We start from the raw sequence: 21,568 nt of genomic DNA, 5'->3' as shown, positions 1-21,568 counted from the left end.
AACTAGAGCCAGGAAACGGGAAGTGGATAAAGAGGAGAACGCGCCAGCCAAGTCCCTAGCTTTTCTTCCCTTCGTTGGAAATATCTCCTTCAAAATAGCGAGGATTCTTAATAATTTTCATGTGAAAGTGGTTTTCAACACAGGCAGTAGATGCGTATTTACATCTTTATGTAGTATTTTCGGTCTCTATATACTAATCTAAGGCAATCACAGTATTATCTCCGCCAAAGCAGATGTTATTTTCGGATATGCGTTAAGTATGAGTTACCAAGCCAAATCCTTTATACAAGGTTGCCGAGACATAGGTGTATTGATTTCAGTTATTGTTACATTCGATGGGGAGAGCTGAATACTTGTAAATGATCAACTGAGTTAGTTTTGTTCACTGATTTAGTTACCAGATGTGTTCCTTTATCACTCATCATGTCAATGATTATTTACTTGTAGCAAATATTACAGGGCCTAATTCATTTATTTAATTTAAGTATACCATTTTGGAACTCAACCCATTCACTAGGCAAAGGACGACAGTTGCTTACAATAGCATTGAGAAGCAAACAAATGCTGGTGGCATTATTGTTTCGTTAAAGTGAATAAATAAGTCAGTCATTGTGAAACATAAAACCACATGACACCAAAATACATGCAGTGTTCTGTGAACTGTTTTACACCAGCAAGAATACGACGTCTATTAAGCAGAAACATAGGGAGAGTTCATGCATAGACATGTCATCTGAATTCGAAGAACTCCATCTCCAAAATCATGCGCTTATGTACGAATATGAAAAATGCCTTTGCCATGCTGGGCACCACTTCAGAAATGCACGGGGGAATTAAAATTCGGGCCTGGTATTTTCTAAGACGTCCTACAAAAATATCTTCAAATGTGTGTGAATTCCTAAGGGACCAAACTGCTTAGGTCATCGGTCCCTAGACTTACACTAACATAAGTTAACTTATGCTAAGAACAACACACACACACACACACACACACACACACACACACACACGGATGCCCGAGGGTGGACTCGAACCTCTGGCGGGAGGGGGCCACACAGTTCGTGACATGACGCCTCAAACCGCGCGCCCACTGCGCGCGTTGACGTCCTCCATTCATCGTCGGAGAACATAGCAATCCGTCCACATTCCAATGCTCAGGTTGTTGTGATTCGCAGGTTTCATAAACGTGTTTATTACCATTTCTATATACTTACGACGAGTAGTTTGCTTCACAGTATCATCAAGGCTGTCGAAGAATCAGAAATGTACCTTATAGTTGTGACATATGATAAGGGTGTAAAAAACATTAAAGTTTGTATTGATACAGATAAAACGTTTACTGAATCCAGAAGCATGTGTGTTTTCTTCAACACGTCACATCAATTAAAATTGCAAGGGAGCCATTTCATATAGGCATTATGCTATGAAATGGACTGAACAAAGACTGCGATAGAGTAACTTTTTAAGCATCATAAGACTGACCTAACAATATATACCACACTGCTGATGTGCAATTTCTTGTAACTGGATAAGCAAGTTATAATGTTAAGGAAGGCATCAGTCCATTTTCACAGCATACAGTTGAGCCCTTTAAGTATTTTCTTCACAAAGGCAAAACACCGAAAGTAATTTCATTGAAGCAATTAATTATGCCTTTGATGTGCTGACTCCAGACTTCCAAAAAGATACATGTAAATATTGAGCTCTGCGTAGTGGGTCTCATAATTCAGGAGAAGACACTGAAAGAGACTGTTGTATATGTGCAAATACGCTAGTTCATGATAATGACAGGTTGTTGTGTTTCCGAAAATGTTTCAATAGGTCAGTAAAATCTTTCCTTCGTATTTTCGAAAGCCAAAAAAGTATGATGGTCAATTAAACTTCCAGACTAAATCTAGTCTGCTTTAAATTTTCGTTCCAGCATACGAGACTTAGGTACTTTTTTATAACAAATTTTCTTAACTAATGGGTAAGAGCCTACTTTCTACCTTGACACTGCCAGCATATCTCCTGTCATATATTACTACATTACTATATCATTTGGTTGGCATACACCAACGCTGTGGGCGACAGATACCGCAACAATGTAATGCCTAACATTCCAGCCAATTTAGATAACTTTGTTGATACTGTTTGTGAGGGACCTGTGATTAATACTGCAGCGAACATTTCACAGTGAAAATATGATGATACAATTGAAACCAAAATTCTGTCCAAGACATACACATCCAAACGACAGTTGATATTAAGTAATGAAATCTTTGTCTCCGAAAATGCACTAATGACACTGATCATTGGATGCCAGCTGATAAATTTAATACTTATACAAGTATTTCGATTGCGCTCTAGTATGAGGTGTTGCACTGCAAAATAATATATTGTCACAAGCATGTAAAACTTCAGATACCTTCCCTAGCCACTCAAGAAGCAGAGGAAAGTAGGTAAAGCCGTGGAGTGGAGACTGATAACACTGCAGACTTTATGACCGCACTACTGGACCAATTGCTACATACTGCATGAGCTGGGTGAGTTTAGACACCTGTGCAGCAAAACATCATGGGGAAATGTGTGCCATAATTCTAGTAACCATGCGTGTTGTCGTAAGAAAGCAGAAGTCAGACGCAAAAGCAACTATTCAGCACACTGACCCTACAAAGTACACCAGCCAGAGCTCCTGAAATATGAAATTGGGACATAACGGAGAGGTCAGGAAAGCAGATCACAGGGGAAAGGTGGGCTAAGTTATGCCTTTATTGCATGACGGATGCTGGCCAGTCTCGCACAAATATTACTCATTTCCAGTGCAACCATCTCTGGATGGTGGAACCAGATAGGCCCCTGTGGCAGGTTTGTCAACTGCAGACTCATCTATCTGTCTATGAATTACTATGGGATGGCAAGTCCCATCCTGAAGACTTTGACCAGCGGATTATTTGGAGGGCTTTACTGTGACGGCAGCAGAGGGTCTCTGGTTCCCAAATGGGGACACAGAGCTGCTCTTCCACCATCACAAGGAAGCAAGCCGTCTCACTTGCGTGCCACCAGCTCATGAGGTCATATCCTACAGCAAAGGGCTGTCCTTCCTGTCTGCCATTTACAAGGTGACCATGTGCATCCTGTTCACCCTCTTCTGCAGCCGCTAGGTGCCTAAACAGTGTGAATGAAACCGTGAGTTGGCTGAACAGGCTGACGGCCTTGTAGTGTCACTGGGTCTTATGCTGACACTGCACCATGAGCCTCACCTTTTCAGTGTGTACCGAGTGGATACGCTAGGGGGCTGAAGATGGTGTAGTGAAATGCCAAAACTGGTCATATAAGTAAAATAAAAGTTGAAATATAGATGGCTGAAGTTGTTTTTGATTTTATACTTTATTTTGGTTCTGGAACAGGTGTTGAAGTTATGGAGGAAAGACAAAAAATTGTCCTTGCTGTGAATCCTGATTCTGAGAATGCCATCACTGTATCTGAACCAGACAAGAGGTTTTAAGTGTTGATTGGATAAGAAAGACTCCACCAGAAGGGCCAGAAATTAGGTGGCATAGGATGGTGGCATAGGATGGTGACCTCTCCGTTATGTCCCAATTTCACATTTCAGGAGCTCTGGCTGGTGTACTTTGTAGGGTCAGTGTGCTGAATAGTTGCTTTTGTGTCTGACTTCTGCTTTCTTACGTAAACACGCGTGGTTACTAGAATTATGGCACACAATTCCCCATGATGTTTTGCTGACACAGATTTGTTTGTTGATTTGGCCTTTGAAAGTGAAATAATTGTGGGTCAGGATGTGGTTGGATATGAGGAATAGGAAAGAGGGGGTTGGTTCTGTATCAGGAAGACATTGGGAAAGATATTCCATTGCTGCAAGGCCACAGACATTGGGATGTTGGTGTAAAAGAATGTTGCATTCTCAGTAACTGACATAGTGTCTGGTTGTAAACATACATTTGTGGATAGGCAGTGAAGTATGTGAACAGTGTCTTTAATGTAGGATGGGAGGTCACAGACAATAATTTGGAGGTGTGGGTCAACAGAGCAAGAGATTCATTCTGTGGGAGCATTGTACACAGCCATAATGGGCAACCACTAAGAAGAAGGGTTAGGTTTGGATTTGTGGAGTTTGGGGAGTAGGTAAAAGGTACGAGTGTGGGGGATTGCTGATGTGAGGAGAGAGGTGGGTTCATAAGTTAGGTTTTGGGATGAAGCTAAGGCCTCAAGGAGCTGCTGGAGGTCTGCTGGACTTCTAGAATGGGATCACGATTGTAAGGTTTGTATACAGAGGTTTCAAAAAGTTGGCAGAAACCCTCAACCACTGTCACTAAGATTCCTAATCGTTGGGGTGGAGCCTTTGTCTGTGGGAAGGATGATGAGATCTGGATTGGTTTTCAGGTTATCGACAACTGTGTGTTGCATGGGACTGATGTTGGACTCAGGGGGAGTGATTTAGGAAAGCAGGGATGACCAAGTTGGAAGTAAGCAATTCCTGAAAATTACCAGGTGATGCGTGGGTGGAAGTGGGGGAGGATCACAGTTGGATAGAGATTGGAACTGTTGTAAACGAGGTTCTGTGTGGTATTTTGGTTGTCTATTGTTGAAAACACACACCGCCGCCCCCCCTCCCTTCTGTTGCACAGTATGGACACCTGCTGTTGTAACGGCCCACCACAATAAACAATGTTGTGCTTCAATTCCTTGCTCTAAAAACGTCACTCCCGTTTTAACATTTAATTCCAATGCTGTTTTTGACATTTTCTCCTCTAAAGACTCATGCTACTCAACATGACCGTTAGCAGATTGCGCAACTTTATTTACAATCTCATTACACGATCGCTCATCTTCGTTTATGATCTTTGTTGCTCATGTTTCTTACTGTCATACGCATCAATTTGTGAGCAAAGTTATTTATTTGCGAGCGTGCCCACTATTTCCTCCTTCTTTAAAACGTTTTCTGAGCTTCTTACATAGCTCTCCAAGCTGTCAAATTTTCACTTTCTTTTTTTCCACCTTTTTTTAAAACAATTATCAGTTATTCATTTTGTCCCCCAACCGTACAACCGTGAATTCCTCCTTGTCGTACCTTCACCAATTCCGAAATCTCACCTTTGCCTTTGCATGACTCCGGTCACATATCCGCTTTCTAAAATCGTGTCAGGCCCATTTATCCCTCCTAATGGGCTTACCATTAAAACTGGCATCTCAAATTGTCACCTGTCTTACCATGAGAATCTTTACCTTTTCCAATCACTCTCAGTGGGACTTCCTGTAGCCAAGAAAAAGCTTACCACTCTCATGTGAACCTCTTGTAGCTTCTCAACGATGCCCTGCTGTCCTATTCTACCTTCCATATCCCCAAAACTGCCCTCCACCCTCTGTAAAACATACTCCTGAACACCCACCCTGTAACACTGTTATCAGTCTTTCTGCTGCAATTCTGACCCCTGTATAAGTCTCAGTACTTCCTAAAGGTCTCACCTAGCCCCAAAACTAACTTCAGCCATGCTGGACTTCTAAAGAACCTTGTTTCCTTCACTCATTGTTTGCCGTGGAAACATTTCTTTGCTACACATCCCCACTGACAACAGTTAACCAAAAACCCATACAGAACCTTGTTTACAGCAGTTCCATCCTCCAGCCATCTACGATCCTCCTCCTCTGCCGCCAGTCATCTCCTGATGATATTAGACGTGATCAAAAAATACGGGGAATGAAATGTTTTAGAAGCAGCTACTAATGTTACAACCATTTGATGTAATTTTTCCGATGGCCTGATCTGTGGAGACAGGCAGAGTCACTTTGAAACACGTTCTAAATTGTCAGTCAGCGTCGAGAGATGATAGAGTGGGGATGTGTTTACCATGTCTGTCTCGCATCTTGGATTTCGAACAACGTGTGAACATTAAGGTCTGTTTCAAGTTGCAAAAAAGTGCCAAAAAAGCTCATAAAATGTTGAAATTTATGTATGGTGGTAATGCTGTAACTCAGAAGACTGTCTACAAGAGATATGAGTGGTTTAACAGCGGAATGGAGGTGTAGATAATGAGCCATGATCGGGACGTCCATTAACGTCAAAAACAGAAGAAAACTTGCAGAAAGTGGCAAAAATTATTCGTTCAAACAGGCTCATAACTATTCTGGAGCATACCAAAGAACTTAGCATCTTGTACGGATCCATGCAAAGTATTTTAACTGATACTGTGCAAATGAGACTAGTGAGTGCAAAATTTGTCCCCAGATTTTTGAGTGATGAACGGAAGTTGGGAAAACGGAGTTTCCTGTTACAAAACAGCTATACCAATGATGTGCACAGTGCCATAGCTATTTAAAATCTGTGTGGAGGAAGTACTTGAGGCCTGGAGGAACAAATATGGAGGCATGGGAGTCTCTGTGGATGATGGAACCTTCTACACACTTCACTTTGTTAGTGACCATGTTGCCACAGGAGGAGACCAGCATGATGCTGAGTACATGTTTCAGAAATTAAAAGAGTAGTATGAAAAATGAAGCCTTACAATAAGCATGACAGAAACCGTATATCTGAAGGTTGGCAACAATACCAGAGAGGATCTGGAGGTTGGAGCCAGTAACATCATGTAATGTAAGTCTTTTTTAAGTCCTAGTGGTTAAGATGTCGTCAAACGGGAAAAGTAAGGGTGACACAAATATCAAAACAGTGCATGGTAGGAGGGCCATAAGACAACTGAACTCAGTCCGTTGGGAAAACAAAATAACAAAAATAATCTAACAAGTGATATATCTTTCAATTGTAGAAAACATAAGTACATATGGAGCAGAAACTTGGGTAATAAATGTCAGAGAAGCAAGTTGCTTGCACTAGAGACAGACTTTCAGACATGAAGTTTCATCACCTCCAGGCGGGACTGTGTACCAAATGCCAACGTAGGAGAGGCCACAGATGTCAATAAATCAATAACAGACACCACAGGTAAGGAACACCTATAATGGCATGGGCATCTGGAAAGAAAGGATGATAGCTGAAGGCCAAAGAAAATGTGGTAATGGACCTCTGTGGAAAGATGAAAGTGTGGACAACCTAAGCACCTGAAATTGAGAGGTTCAGGACATGGTGGATGCCAGAGGACTACAAAGAGGAGACTGGACTGGAGGGATTGGAAGAAATGGGAAATGGGAAGCAAGAAGTAGTGCCAGCTGTGGATTACATACAATGTGATGATGAAATGCCTGTGATTGTGCTGAGGTAGAAGGGTGATTGGTGTGTGTACGGGACACGTCTTGCACCTGGAATAACAAGAAAGGAATAAACTGTGGGGTGCAGAATTGAGGATAGGATTGGAAAAGGGATGGACAAGCATGTTCAGTATGTCAGGTGGGTGGCAGAACGCAAGTCTGGGGGATGAAGGTAGGATTTTTGGTAATGTATCCCTCATCACAGAGCACGATGAGAGGCAGCCAAAGCCCTGGTGGGAGATGGGGTTGAGCTTATCAAGCTCTGGATTGTATCTGTGATTGGGAGAGTACTGGTCATTGGCTGGTTAAATGTTTGCTGGTGTGAGAGGAGCATATGGAATGGTAGATCTATTAATGGGTGAGTTGGATAGGATATTGACCATCAGTGAAGGCCGTGGTAAGATTATCAATACATTCTTTCAATTTCTGCTTCCAACTGCACTTGTAACGTATGCAGGTGGCTAGGTTCTAGGGAAGAGATTTTTTGACAGGAAATGGGTGACAACTATCGAAATGGAGGTACTGTTGGTTGTTGGTATGTACAGATGTATTTATGGAGTGATAATTAAATGGACACCCTAGCTGCAAACAGGCGTTGATGTACTTCATTGGAGACATGTTGAAAATGTGTGCCCCGACCAGGACTCGAACCCGGGACCTCCTGCTTACATGGCAGACGCTCTATCCATCTGAGCCACCGCGGGCACAGACGATAGTGCGTCTGCAGGGACTTATCCCTTGCACGCTCCCCGTGAGATCCACATTCCCAACATGTCCACATCATTACATTTGTAATGCGCCTAATAGATGTTTGCCCATCATACTCATTACTCGTGGCAGATTAATCTACCAAGTCCCGTACAAGTTCAGGCATAGCGTGTGCGTTTGCACAAGAAGGTCAATGGCCGGGAAGCCATATTTTTTAACTATATATGACGGTAGTATCTGTTCCCGAAAGAACAGTTACCGTGGATGACCATGCAGCTTTGCTAGAAATGAAATGATAATTAAATGGACATCAACGCCTGTTTGCAGCTAGGGTGTCCATTTAATTGTCATTTCATTTCTAGCAAAGCTGCATGGTCATCCACGGTAACTGTTCTTTCGGGAACAGATACTACCTTCATATATAGTTAAAAAATATGGCTTTCCGGCCATTGACCTTCTTGTGCGAACGCACACGCTACGCCCCAACTTGTACGGGACTTGGTAGATTAATCTGCCACGAGTAATGAGTATGATGGGCAAACATCTATTAGGCGCATTACGAAAGTAGTGATGTGGACATGTTGGGAATGTGGGTCTCACGGGGAGCGTGCAAGGGATAAGTCCCTGCATACGCATTATCCTCTGTGCTCGCGGTGGCTCAGATGGATAGAGCATCTGCCATGTAAGCAGGAGGTCCCGGGTTCGAGTCCCGATCGGGGCACACATTTTCAACATGTCCTCAATGAAGTACATCAACGCCTGTTTGCAGCTAGGGTGTTCATTTAATTATCATTTCATTTCTAGCAAAGCTGCATGGTCATCCACAGTAACTGTTCTTTCGGGAACAGATACTACCGTCATATATAGTTATTTATGGAGTCATTTGAGGTGTGTCGATTGACATCTAGGATGAGTGTTCATTGACTTGAGAAGGACTGTGTGAGTGGATTTTGGAATATGTGTTATGGAGGAAAGAGCAAAAGTTTTCCTGGAGTCCAGTGCCTAAAAATGTCACCAATGAATCTGAACCATACAAAGGGTGTTAGGTGTTGATTGGAAAGGAATGATTTCTCCAGATGATCCAGAAATAAGCTGGCATAAGATGGTGCTACGTGAGTACATGTGGCAATACCACATAATGTTTTGTCAATTTGGACTTCGAAAGTGACATAGCTGTGCATCCACAGTAATCAGCAAGGTGTCTGGTGTAATAGGAGAGGAGATGTGGTGAAGAAAATGAGCTATGTCTTGAATGTAGGATGGGAGGTTATAGACTATAGTTTGGAGGTGTTGGTCACTGAAGGCAGGAGAGGTTCATTTTGTGGGAGCATTGTATCCAGCCACAATGGGATTACCAGTAGGGAGATCTGTGTGCCCAGACCGGGACTCGAACCCGGGACCTCCTGCTTACATGGCAGACGCTCTATCCATCTGAGCCACCGCGGGCACAGAGGATAGTGTGTCTGCAGGGACTTATCCCTTGCACGCTCCCCGTGAGATCCACATTCCCAACATGTCAACATCACTACATTTGTAATGCGCCTAATAGATGTTTGCCCATCATACTCGTTATGCGTGGCAGATTAATCTACCAAGTCCCGTACGAGTTCGGGCATATAGCGTGTGCAGAGAGTCTTAAAAGAAAGAATAGACATGGAGCCTACCATATCCAAAGAACAAAGGCATTTACTACCAAATAAAGGGCAAGGATATGTGAGAAAGCAGCCATGTTACAACGCTGTACAGTAATTGCAACATTGCTCATATACACCTGCCACTCATGTGGGTATTCTCCCTGTCCTTCTCCCCTCTGTCCCTTGGCATATCCCCCTTTTCAATTCTCCCTCTTCTCTCCCTCTCCCCATTATCCCTCTATATCTTCACATTTCTGTCCTTTCCCCTTCCCCTCAGTCCCTGCCCCCTCTGTATTCCAGCATCTCTCTTTCCTCTATCCTACTTTGAGGTTGCTTTGATGTAAATAGTTATATGCCACTATTCTTGGTTCAAATGGTTCAAATGGCTCTGAGCACTATGGGACTTAACAGCTATGGTCATCAGTCCCCTAGAACTTAGAACTACTTAAACCTAACTAACCTAAGGACAGCACACAACACCCAGCCATCACGAGGCAGAGAAAATCCCTGACCCCGCCGGGAATCGAACCCGGGAACCCGGGCGTGGGAAGCGAGAACGCTACCGCACGACCACGAGATGCGGGCCAGTATTCTTGTTTTGCAGTGCAGTACCATATGATTTCTGCAGACTGACTAAGGCTAAATGGGTCTCTAGCCCTCTGCAAATTCTCTTCAGTTTTTTAGACTCCATAATGTGGATATTCCTTCAATATGCAAGTTCCCTAGTCTAAAAATAATAAAGGCAACTCCCCTGGCTGTGAATGATATCTTGGCCCAGTTGTACGATAAGGGTTTGGAAAGGGACCAGGTACCCAAGGAATGGAAAAAGTCAATTATTACTTCAGTCTGTAAGAAGGGTAATAGGCAAATTACTGGGGTGTAAGTGTGATGCTACAAACAGTATGATTATATAAGAGAGTCTTAAAAGAAAGAATAGACATGGAGGCTACCATATCCAAAGAACAAAGGCATTTACTACCAAATAAAAGGCAAGGATATGTGACAAAGCAGCCATGTTACAATGCTGTACAGTAATTGCAACATTGCTCATATACATGTGTGCACAAGATGTATCCTACTGTCTACTTGCACGAATTGCCACTGCCAAACTGGCAAACCATAAACTCAACTGTCCAGTTGGTGAACTTTATATAAACCATGACACAAATGACTTCAACAACTGCTTCACTATGTGGACCATTTGGATATTCCCTTGCAGCACAAGTTTCTCTGAACTGCTCAGATGGGAATTCTCTCCAACATGTCCTGTGCTCTCACAATTCCCTGGTCTAAACCTCTGCTAACCAGCTCCCACTGCCTCACCTTCCCTTTTCCCTTCTGTCTTTGCCACTCTTTCTTGGTCCAGATCCTGTACTGCCTTATCCCACCACTGTTCTCCCTCCACCTGCCACTCATGTGGGTATTCTCCCTGTCCTCCTCCCCTCTGTCCCTTGGCATATCCCCCTTTTCAATTCTCCCTCTTTTCTCCCTCTCCCCATTATCGCTCTATATCTTCACATTTCTGTCCTTTCCCCTTCCCCTCAGTCCCTGCCCCCTCTGTATTCCAGCATCTCTCTTTCCTCTATCCTCTGCACTCTTTTTGTCTTGTTGTGTGGCTGTGCAGTCATCTTTCCAAAGACTATCTCTTTCCCAAAACCCCTTCCCAACCTCCATCAATTCTGACAACTGCATTCATTAATGTCCACAAGAATGTGTGTTTGGGTGTCTGAGTGGCAACATGTGTGACTGTGTATGCAGTTCTACATTCTCTTCAAAAGCTAAAAGTCACAAAATATAAATGTAACTCTGATTAAATTATATTAAATGTGAAAAAATCCAAATGTCCTGCAAAACAATATTTATTTGAACACAAATGCTCTCAGCTCATTAGACCATCATCAGATGATAACTGAATGTTGCAACCACAACCATTTGTTTTGCTGTTTATACAGAGACTACTGGATACTAATGATACACAAATGATGATATTCAGAGTGTTCGCAAAGGAAACTATTCCTCTGCTATGTTAGACAGAGATTGTTACATTAACAAAAAATCATAAATAAGGTTTTATGAGGAAATCATTGCATTCAACAATAGATGAAAATAAAACTGAATTTACCATTGAAGTCTGTCACATTGAAGTCCAACATATTTGCATTACTACAACTCAGTTTAACAGGGCGAACAAGGAAATTGTCTTCTGTGATGTACAACTAAGTTGTTATTCTGTTTCAATACCAGAGAATGAAAGTTGCCACTCACCATATAGCGGATATGCTGAGTCGCAATAGGCACAATAAAAAGATTCACATACTCATAGCTTTTGGCCATTAAGCTTTTGTCAGCAATAGACACACACACACATACATACACACACGCACACACACACACACACACACACACACACACACACACACACACACACACACACACACACACACACACACACACGCGCGCGCGCGCGCGCGTGTGCGCACGCATGCAAATGCGGCTTGGTCTGGAATGCAACTTTCACAATGAATGAAAGCAGCGTGTGAGGGCAGTAGGTTACTGTTGATTAAGAATGGGGTAATTTTAGGAGTGGAGAATGAGGTATAAGGATAATCCATATTTGTGCAGTTCAGAAAAGTTGATGGTGGAGGGGAGGATTGGGACAGCCTGGGCTGTTAAGTAGCCATTGAAATCAAACATGTTATGTTCAGCTGCATGTTGTGCCACATTGTGGTCCATTTTGCTCTTGGCTATAGGTTGGCACTGGCCATTCGGTCATTCATCCTGGTGGATAGCTGGGTGGTAGTCATACCAATATCGGAAGCCATGCAGTAACTGTGGCAGAGATGGTATATGACTTGGCTGCTTTCACAGGTGGCCCAACATTGGGTGGGGTAGGGTAAGCCTGTAACAGGACAGAAATAGATGTATGCAGGTAGGTACAAAATTGCCAACTTTGGAAATCAGAGATTTCTTCATTAGGAAATTAGCAGCCGGCTCCATTCTTGCAGCTGGTACACGATTGTGTGCCCACTCAACAGGCTGCTAGTTTGACATGAACTGCATATTGATAGCAAGGTACAACAGTCAGAAACATTTTCATCAATTAAGAAGGTGTAATGGCTTCACACCACAGCTCTGGCAATCAGGCCACCCACATTATCTGGATGAAACATTTACAAGTTTCTACAGTAATATTCCACAAGGCATGTGCACATTTGACATACAATTGTATTGGTTTTTAGGGGTTTTCTGTGAGAATATAATAAATTTTGTAGAGACTGAAAAGCTCATGTCAGCAAATCAACATAGCTTTTGAAAGCATTGCTCATGTGAAATGCAGCTCGCTCCCTTCTCACAAGATATACTGCAAACTACGAGGGCAACCCCAAAAGTAAGGTCTCCTATTTATTATAAGTACATAGACCTGTTTATTTCTACAATAGTTTACATCAGTTTACAGCTTGAACATTTAGCTATTTTTCGACATAATTACCATTCCTGTCAATGCATTTCTGTAGATTCTTTTGTATGCCCAAGTCATACTAGCTTGCCACCATGCTGTTCAGAAAATCATGAACCTCTTCTTTCACCTCGTTGTCGGAGTTGAATCGCTTTCCAGCCAAAGGGGTATGTCCAGGTTTCATCACCTGTGACAATAGAGTCCAGGAATTGTCCAGTTTGGCTGCAATGTAGTGAAGAAATGCGTGGGAAGCATCAACTCATTGCTGCATGTGGTCCTCAGTCAGCATGCATGGCACCCATCTTGCACACACCTTCCGGTAGCTCAATGTTTTTATTAAAATTCTGTGAGCGGTGCTTCAGGAAACCTCAGGAACCAACGTGTAAACATCATCCAGGGTGATCCACCAATCTTCATGCATCCTTTGCTCAACCTTCAACACTGTCTCCTCAGAAATTGATGGTCTCCCACTCCTTTTTTCGTCATGAATTTTGGTCTGACCAACTGCAAACTCCCTACACCACTTATGAACGTTTTTGACATCTATGCACGACTCACCATACACTTCCATCAACTTGTGATGGATTTCAATCTGCACAGTGCCCTTTGCATTCAAAAACCGAATAACTGCGTGTAATTCACACTTGGCGGTAACATCCAATGGGCGCTCCATTCTCAATGGCTGCCAAGCGAAGACTGACTGCCTCAGTGTGGTGTGCACATGTTTATACACAGCATGTGAAGCACTCTTCATAACAGTGTGACCAACTGCCACACAAACAGAGTTCTGCACTTATTAAAAAAAATAGGAGATCTTACTTTTGGGATTACCCTCATATGTATGAAGAACAACAGGCAGATTCCATGTTTCTAGATTTTCGAAAAGCATTCAATATTTGTAACAGCTCTGATGAATGGCAGCTGGCTTTTAATGTAGAAAAATGTAAGTTAATGTGCATGAGTAGGATAAAAAACCTACAATGTTCAGACAGAACATGAGTAGTGTCCTGCTTGACACAGTCACATCATTTAAATACCTGGGCGTAACATTGCGAAGTGATATGAAATGGAATGAGCATGTGAGGATTGTGGTGGGGAAGGTGAATGGTCTACTTGACTTCAGTTTATTGGGAGAAGTTTAGGAAAGGTTTAGAAAAGTGTAGTTAATCTGTAAAGTAGACTGCATTTAGGACACTAGTCTGACCTATCCTTGACTCCTGCTTAAGTCCTTGGGATCCACACCAGGTCAGATTGTAAGAAGACATTGAAGAAATTCATAGGTGACCTGCTAGATTTGTCACCAGTAGGTTCAATCAGCAAGCACGTGTTACAGATATACTTCGGGAGCCCAAGTGGGAATCTGTAGCCATATAGACAGTCATTTTTCACTTGCTATATCTGCAAGTAGAGTAGGAAAGGAAATGATTAGTTGTGGCACAGGGTACCCCTGGCACACACCATATGGTGGCTTGCAGAGTATGTATGTGGATGTAGCTGTATAGTGACACACACTGAAGGTGGTCACACAAGTTTTAATATTTGCAACTGTTGAGGGTATTGGAGGCCGTACCAACCATTACACCATGTCAATCATAAACTACAAGAACTAAATGTAACAGCAATAGATGCAGTGGTGTTCACAAATTTTGAGATTTAGATGAATTTGAGAGTGTGAAATTAATCAGAAACTCTAACAAGAAATGTTTTGTTTCATGAAAAGAAAGAGATCTGACTAAATAATAAGAAATATGTCACATGCATGAGTGAGAAAGATACACACATTTGCAATACAGTATATGTTTTGACAGATCATTTAAACAGGTAACAGAAAGTCCTGTGATTATTTAAGATAATACAAAGGCAATGTTGTGGGTTTGAGTCCTGGTCCTGCACACAGTTGTATTCTGCAAGGAAGTTTACAGTCAGTGAACATACCTCTGCAGGGTGTAGAATGATTCTGGAATACAAATGTTATGTGAGGAATGTAAATAATTTTAGAGTGAAAGTAACAACTCTCCAAATGGTAGAGATGCTAAGGTGTCAACAGGCACACAAACAAGAGTAAAAACTTCACAATCACACACACACACACACACGCACACACACACACACACACACACACACATACACACACACACACACACACACACACACACACACACACACACACACACACACACCTGGAACTTTCTGTTCCATATTTTTTCAAACAATGGATATATGAAACTGAAGAATGCATTTATTTGGATGGGAAAAAAGTCTTTATTTCAACTAATGTATATTCTGTATATGAAACTGTTCTTGTAAATTTGACACTTGGAGATAACTTGAAATATGTTCTCATTGCCTACTATAAGATTGCGTGTAAAGAATTATTTAACAGCAAGGTAATTTCTTTGTTTGTTAAATTAATTTGTGTGCTGAATTTGGTTACAGTATATTACTTGCATTTGAAGAGGGAAAAGAAGAATGGGAAAAATATCAGTAGCCTCAGATGATATGAGCTGCTTACTTAATAACCTTTATTGCATTGTGGAATGAGAAATAATTTTTACCTGAGAACCTTCTACCAGCTGGACAGAGCCATTTATGTCTACAGTTATGACACACACCCACACACACCCACACACACACACACACACACACACACACACACACACACACACACACAGTGCTCAGTTACCATATTGAGTACATTCATTTTCCATTTTTGAGAAACTTTTCACTTGCTTTCAATATTCAAACTTTATTTGGAGATGGTGGAAAAGTGTGTGTGAGTGCAGGATGAGCAAAGGTAGGATCACAGGCAGATGTAGAGGCTAGTGTGGTGTAGGGGCTAGCAGAGATTGAGGCCAGGAAGATTAGAGGGTTGAAGGAAGCATGTCTTGCAAGAACAAATCCCATTGTATATTTCAGGAAAGCTGGTGTTGGGAGAAGGATTGACATGTCATGGATTATGCAAAGCCATTGAAACTCAGCTTGTGTTGTTCAGCAGTGTGTTCTGCCACAGGGTGGTTAACCCTTCCCTTGGTCACAATTTGTCTCTGGCCATTCATTTGGGTGGACAGCTGGTTGGTGGTCATACCCACTTAAAATACTGTACAGAAACTACAGCAGAGCTGGTATATTATGTTACTCCTTTGACAGCTGTCTCTACCTCTGATGTGATAGGATAAGCTTGTGACAGGACTGAGTAGGCTATGCTGGCAGGTATATTAGACAGGTCTGGCACCTCAGTCTTTAACAAGTTGTACCCATGCAAGACCTGTACTGCACATGCACCCAGCATGTCCTTTTTGATTTCCATCACAAGCTTATCTTACCCCACAAGAGACAGGGCCACCTGTGAAATCACTCATCATATTCCAGCTCAGCTATAATTTTGCACAGCATTTTATGTGGATGTGACCATCAATCAGTTGTCTACGATCAAATTGTGACCAAGAATAGTGATTACTACCTAGTGGGAGAACACATAGCTGAACAAAACATGTTCAGTTTTAATGGCTATTCCTCAACCTGCATCATCTGGATGATACTAATTCTGAACACCATCTTTTCTGAATTATGAAGATAGGAGCTGTCCTCACAACACACTCTACAATCCAGCAGTTGCCCTGTCTTCAGTCTCCACTAGCCTTCCCACATCCACCTCTAGCCCTGCACAATGATCCTCACCTTGTCTGTCCTACACTCCCATAATCTTCTTCACAGTCTTCTTCTTCTTCTTCTGTTCTGTCTTCCCTGCCCAGTGCACTCCCTGTCTGCCTCAGTAGCTGCAGGGCCATCATGCCAGATTGCCAACAGAAGGGGACCAGGTTCAATTCCTCGCCGAGCCAGAGATTTCCTCTGCTCAGATACTGGGTGTTCTGTTATCATCATTTGATCACTGACATGCAAGTTGCCTAAATGGTGTTGCATAAAAAGACTTACATCTCGTGAAGGAGCCCATTTGATTGAGAGAGAGAATGAGAGGCTGCACTCGCCATTATAACTCCTCCTTCCTGCAGCCAGAACAAACTCATCAGTAGAACACTCCTATCCCATTTGCCTGCTGCTCTCTATCCTTGCTGTCAGGCTCCTTTCCCTCCCACTCCTCACATCTTTCTCCACTTGCCCATTAACATGACACAAACTCTCGTCCCACTCAACCCGCAGTGCTTCCACACTGTAGTCAGCTGGGTCAAAGTAGCTACACAAGTGTATTTGTGTCTATTTATGTCTGTGCATGTAGCTATATCTATGTAAAAGGAGTTGTCCAAAAGCTATCAATATTGTGTTTGTACCTATTGATTACTCAGCACCTCAACTATTTGATTGGTTGTTGATTTTACTCCTTAAATTATAGACATACATTAGAATATTTTATACTTAATATCACACTCCTAGTAGTTTCTTTATTAACTACTTTACGAAACCTAAATCAGTGGCTATCTTTTCAAACCATCTTATTCCATTTTGCTCAAAATGCATGTATGTGCTTTTGTGCTAGTGTTAGGAGCATTGTGGTTTTGGTTTCTTAACTTCCAATTTACTCTTTGGAGTAGAAAAGATCTCAGTACCTCAATTATCTTATAAAATAATAAATTAAAATTGAAAAATATATCTTTACATTAAGAACAACTGATATTATATTTGAAAAGGAATTACACACACCAGAGGCACATGAGCATGCACATGCTCTCATTTATTCTGTTTATACATTTATTCAACAATCCAACAGTGTAACCCATTAATTTGACAGGAGTCTCTCTGTACTGTCCAACCTCTAATCCAGGAGTGGTGTGTGTAAGTTGGTCATTTTATTGTTCGTATTCTTTTGTGCTCATCTGAGGTCCAATAAAGTTCACCTTCTCTGCTATGATTCCTAAATCCACTACATAGTCTTTTGGAAAGCCTAATTTGCATAGACTATGATCATCTCTATGACCTCTACTTTGCATATCTTTAAAGATTATATACATAATGGTGACTATCAGGTCTCCTTCAAATTTAAACTATTAGTAGTACATCCTAACTTATGTCTCACCACATGCATCCTTGGATCTTTTCATTAAAGAGTGGAAATCACACTTCCAGTTCTTAATACTGCTATTCCTGCTATTTTGCCCACATTTGCACCAATGTTTGTCAAATAGGCAGTTGACTCAGATGATCTACTTTTACTACAGGAAATTCTTCTTCTGATAAACTAAGTGTGATAGAAGTGCTAAACCCATTTCCTCTGCTTATCTTAATTAATGACATTTTAAATCAAATTGGGTATGGCAATAGAACCTCATTTCATACAAATATGTGAAATATTGTTTACCATTGATTGATTCATAGCTAGACTGACTAACTGCTATGGCACCAGGCCTTTATTTGGGGTATAAAGACTATTCCACTTCAGTTTCAAAATTTTCATCAGTTTGTCTTCTCAATACGATACTGCCTGCATTATTTTGTAAATGTATTACCCTTTTGATTCAGCCTATTGATTCACATACATCATCAGATTTCTTTCCTGCCTCATTTTCTGCTTGTCCCAGATTCGTATTCAGGTTTCTCTTTATCCATTTACCTCTTCTGCTCATTCATGGTAGTTTGTGATTTCTGAAGGTTATTCTTCAGAACTTCCATTTGCCATGTAAGATTCTTGAGTGTGTTCTTGTTTTGCAGTGCAGTGTTTTCTACCTGTTTCCAGGAGCAATTGACTCAAGAAGAAATAACATCTAATTTTTACTTATGTCAAGGGGGAAGTAGAGCAGAAACAAATTTATTTTAAGTGAAACAAAAGATTACATAATAGGGAATATTGTGTATTAAAAGAATGGGACATAATAGTGAAAGCTATATTATTCAAAACATTTCTGTATATCTATGATTTTTCAAAGTTTCTTGATTACTAAAATTGTACCTACAGTCATTTGAACCACAAAGAAGTGCCATACCCTTCTTTTACTATGATTATCATAGAAGTTACTCAAATAGAGTCTCACAGTTTTGATGAATGTTCTTGCTCCTAATTCGTGGCTTTTCTTATATTTTTTTACATTAACTCTTTTTATCATTATTTTTTACACACAAATGAAAGCCATGTTATTGGTTCATTTTATAACTAAGTCATATACAAGACACTAGTTGCACTCACTTCTGACATAATGTAACAAACAAGCAGTAGTGCCCCCCCCCCCCCTAAAAAAATAATTTATTATTCCACAGTCAAGTACACACAAGCATAGGAACAGTACAATAAGCAGTAGAACTCATCTGCGGGCCAACACCTGCCACATTGTCATTATATAAGGAATAGCTGTGGTAGATGGTGCAGTAGGTGCTGTGCTGTGTGCACAAGTGGTGACACCCTCTGGTGGCCATCATTTGATGCAGGTGTCAGTACAACTGTTGACACATCCATGGTGTCTGCAGTGGGCAACATAAGTGATGACAGCAGTGGCAGAAAGAGATTCTAGACCAGAATTAGTGAGTAGGGACAGAAGTGATGTGGCTGTGGACACCCACAGTGGCTGGCCCTCCTTGAAGTACCAGAATAGAGGAAGGGTGACAAGGGTGCAGGAAGGATCCTGACATCCCAAATCTTGATGTATTGGAAGTGCACTGATGTCAAAGGTGCTGGCTGCAAGGTCAGGGGTGCCAGGGACACAACACTGAGGGACCAGATGGCTCTGGCCTAGCCAGTGGAAGAAGCATAGATGGCAGCAGAGTCTCATGGGAAGGGTTGGCAGCAGGTGTCAAGGTATCAGGCTCCAGAGGAGATACTGGAGGTAGTGACATTCACAAGGAGAGCAGGTCTGCTCTCACAGCAGGCTCACTCCATGAGAACTGGACTGGCACTGAGGGAGGAGGCGGAGGTGGAGACAGCAGGAGTCTAGGACTCACAGACCTTGTCCTGGCACAAAGACGCAGCTGATCATGATGGCATGCCACCAGCCCATCACTAGTGCACATCATACAGAGGCCACAGCCATGGCAACTGTGGACCATGGCCTGAAACTATTTCAGTCGGTGGCCAAAGCCCACCCTCAGATCATGGTGTTAGGAACAAACCGTGACAACGGCCCCATTGATGGACACTGGTGGTGTGGCATGAGAAGGTGGAGAAGGGTGAGGTGTTGACAACTATGGAGCATCTCAGTTGAACTCTGATCCACCCCATTGGTGAAAACCTGCGGTCACTCAAGAAGTGCATCAGACACCATCTGTGGAAGAGTCCATGATGTACTTCTTCATTTGAACCTTGAAGTTGTAGACGGGATGATCTGCCTCAATATTAGATTGAGGGTGTAAAGGAGAAGCAATCATATGGCAAATGGCCTGATGGGCACAGAAATCGTGGAAGGTCTGAGACACAAACTGAGAACAGTTACCCATCACAAGTGTATACTGCAATAACTCAATAGCAAAACTTTTGAAAAAGGCCTGAACCATAGCTGTGGTTGACATCAAAGGACAGTGGACAATGTATGGAAATTTAGAGAAGGCATCAACAACTGACAACCAATAAGGAGTGACGTAGGATCCCAAGAAATCATCATGGACACTTTCCGATGGCACTGTTGTGCGAGCCACGGAGAGAGTGATGACAATGGCACCACATGTTGTGTAGCACACTGAGAACAAGCAGCTACAAGATGGATAAGTCACTATCAATGCTGGGCCAAAACACATGCTGACAGGCCAATAACATGGTACGCAAGATCCCCAATCCCCCTGATGTAGGAGCTGAAGCACATATCTTCAGAGGATGCCTGGGACCACAACCCTGGGAGACAACTCATCAGCAGCTAACAGAATAACACCCTCAAACACTGGAAGGTGGTGACAAAGGGCACAGTAGTTACCTAAATGATCAGGATCCCTGCCAGGAGGCTTGTCCAGCCACCCATACTGAACAAGATGAACAACCAACACAAAACCAGGTCAGCAGCAATAGCAGCTGTGATCCAGGAGCCTGTAATAGCAAATCCTTCCACTGTGCATTGCATCTCAACATCTAAGTTAAGAAACAAAGAGCCCATCCTGATCAAAAGTAGAATCCGCCCCAGCAGAAGCCAGAACAGCATATTGACACTGACATGCTGTAGGGTGGGCCAAAAACATGTTTCATAGTTGTAGTGATACAGAAACACTGCCAAGCATTGGAGACAATGTGCAAGAAAGCAGAAGTATTAAACAACAAAATCAAAGGCTTTTCGTCAGTAGTGAAGTGGAACTTAGACCCATACAAGAATACATGAAACTTTTTGAGACTGTAGACAATAGCCAGTGGTTTCCTTTCAACTTGCTAGTAGCTGTGCTGAGCACAATTAACTGTTTTCGGTTCATAAAATTTCAGACATTCAGAATCATCCTCATAGTGAGGTGTAAGAATGGTCCTGAGCCCATACTGAGATGTGCCATAAGCAAGACTAGGCGGTGGCCAGAATGGAAGTTAGCCAAAAAGGGAGCAAATTGCAATTTATATATATGAAGATGGTATTTGTTCTTTCAGACATGTTTGAAAGAACAGATACCATCAGTGACTATGCAGCTCGTTAGAATGAAATTACAATGAAATTAATACCCT

The 21,568-nt window shown here is 42.1% G+C and overlaps 2 non-coding genes across 2 annotated transcripts; both read right to left on the bottom strand.

Moving 5' to 3' along the window:
• Positions 1-7,830: 7,830 nt before the first annotated feature.
• Positions 7,831-7,905, bottom strand: Trnat-ugu. Its single transcript has one exon. It is a non-coding gene; the product is annotated as a tRNA-Thr (tRNA).
• A 1,375-nt stretch (positions 7,906-9,280) lies between these two features.
• On the bottom strand, positions 9,281-9,355 carry Trnat-ugu. The gene has a single exon. It is a non-coding gene; the product is annotated as a tRNA-Thr (tRNA).
• Between the last annotated feature and the right edge of the window lie 12,213 nt (positions 9,356-21,568).

Source organism: Schistocerca piceifrons, chromosome X (genome assembly GCF_021461385.2).
Source record: "Schistocerca piceifrons isolate TAMUIC-IGC-003096 chromosome X, iqSchPice1.1, whole genome shotgun sequence".
In the NCBI taxonomy this organism is placed as follows: Eukaryota; Metazoa; Arthropoda; class Insecta; order Orthoptera; family Acrididae; genus Schistocerca; species Schistocerca piceifrons.
Note: the sequence above shows the minus strand (reverse complement) of the source record. Positions and strands in the feature narration are given on the sequence as shown.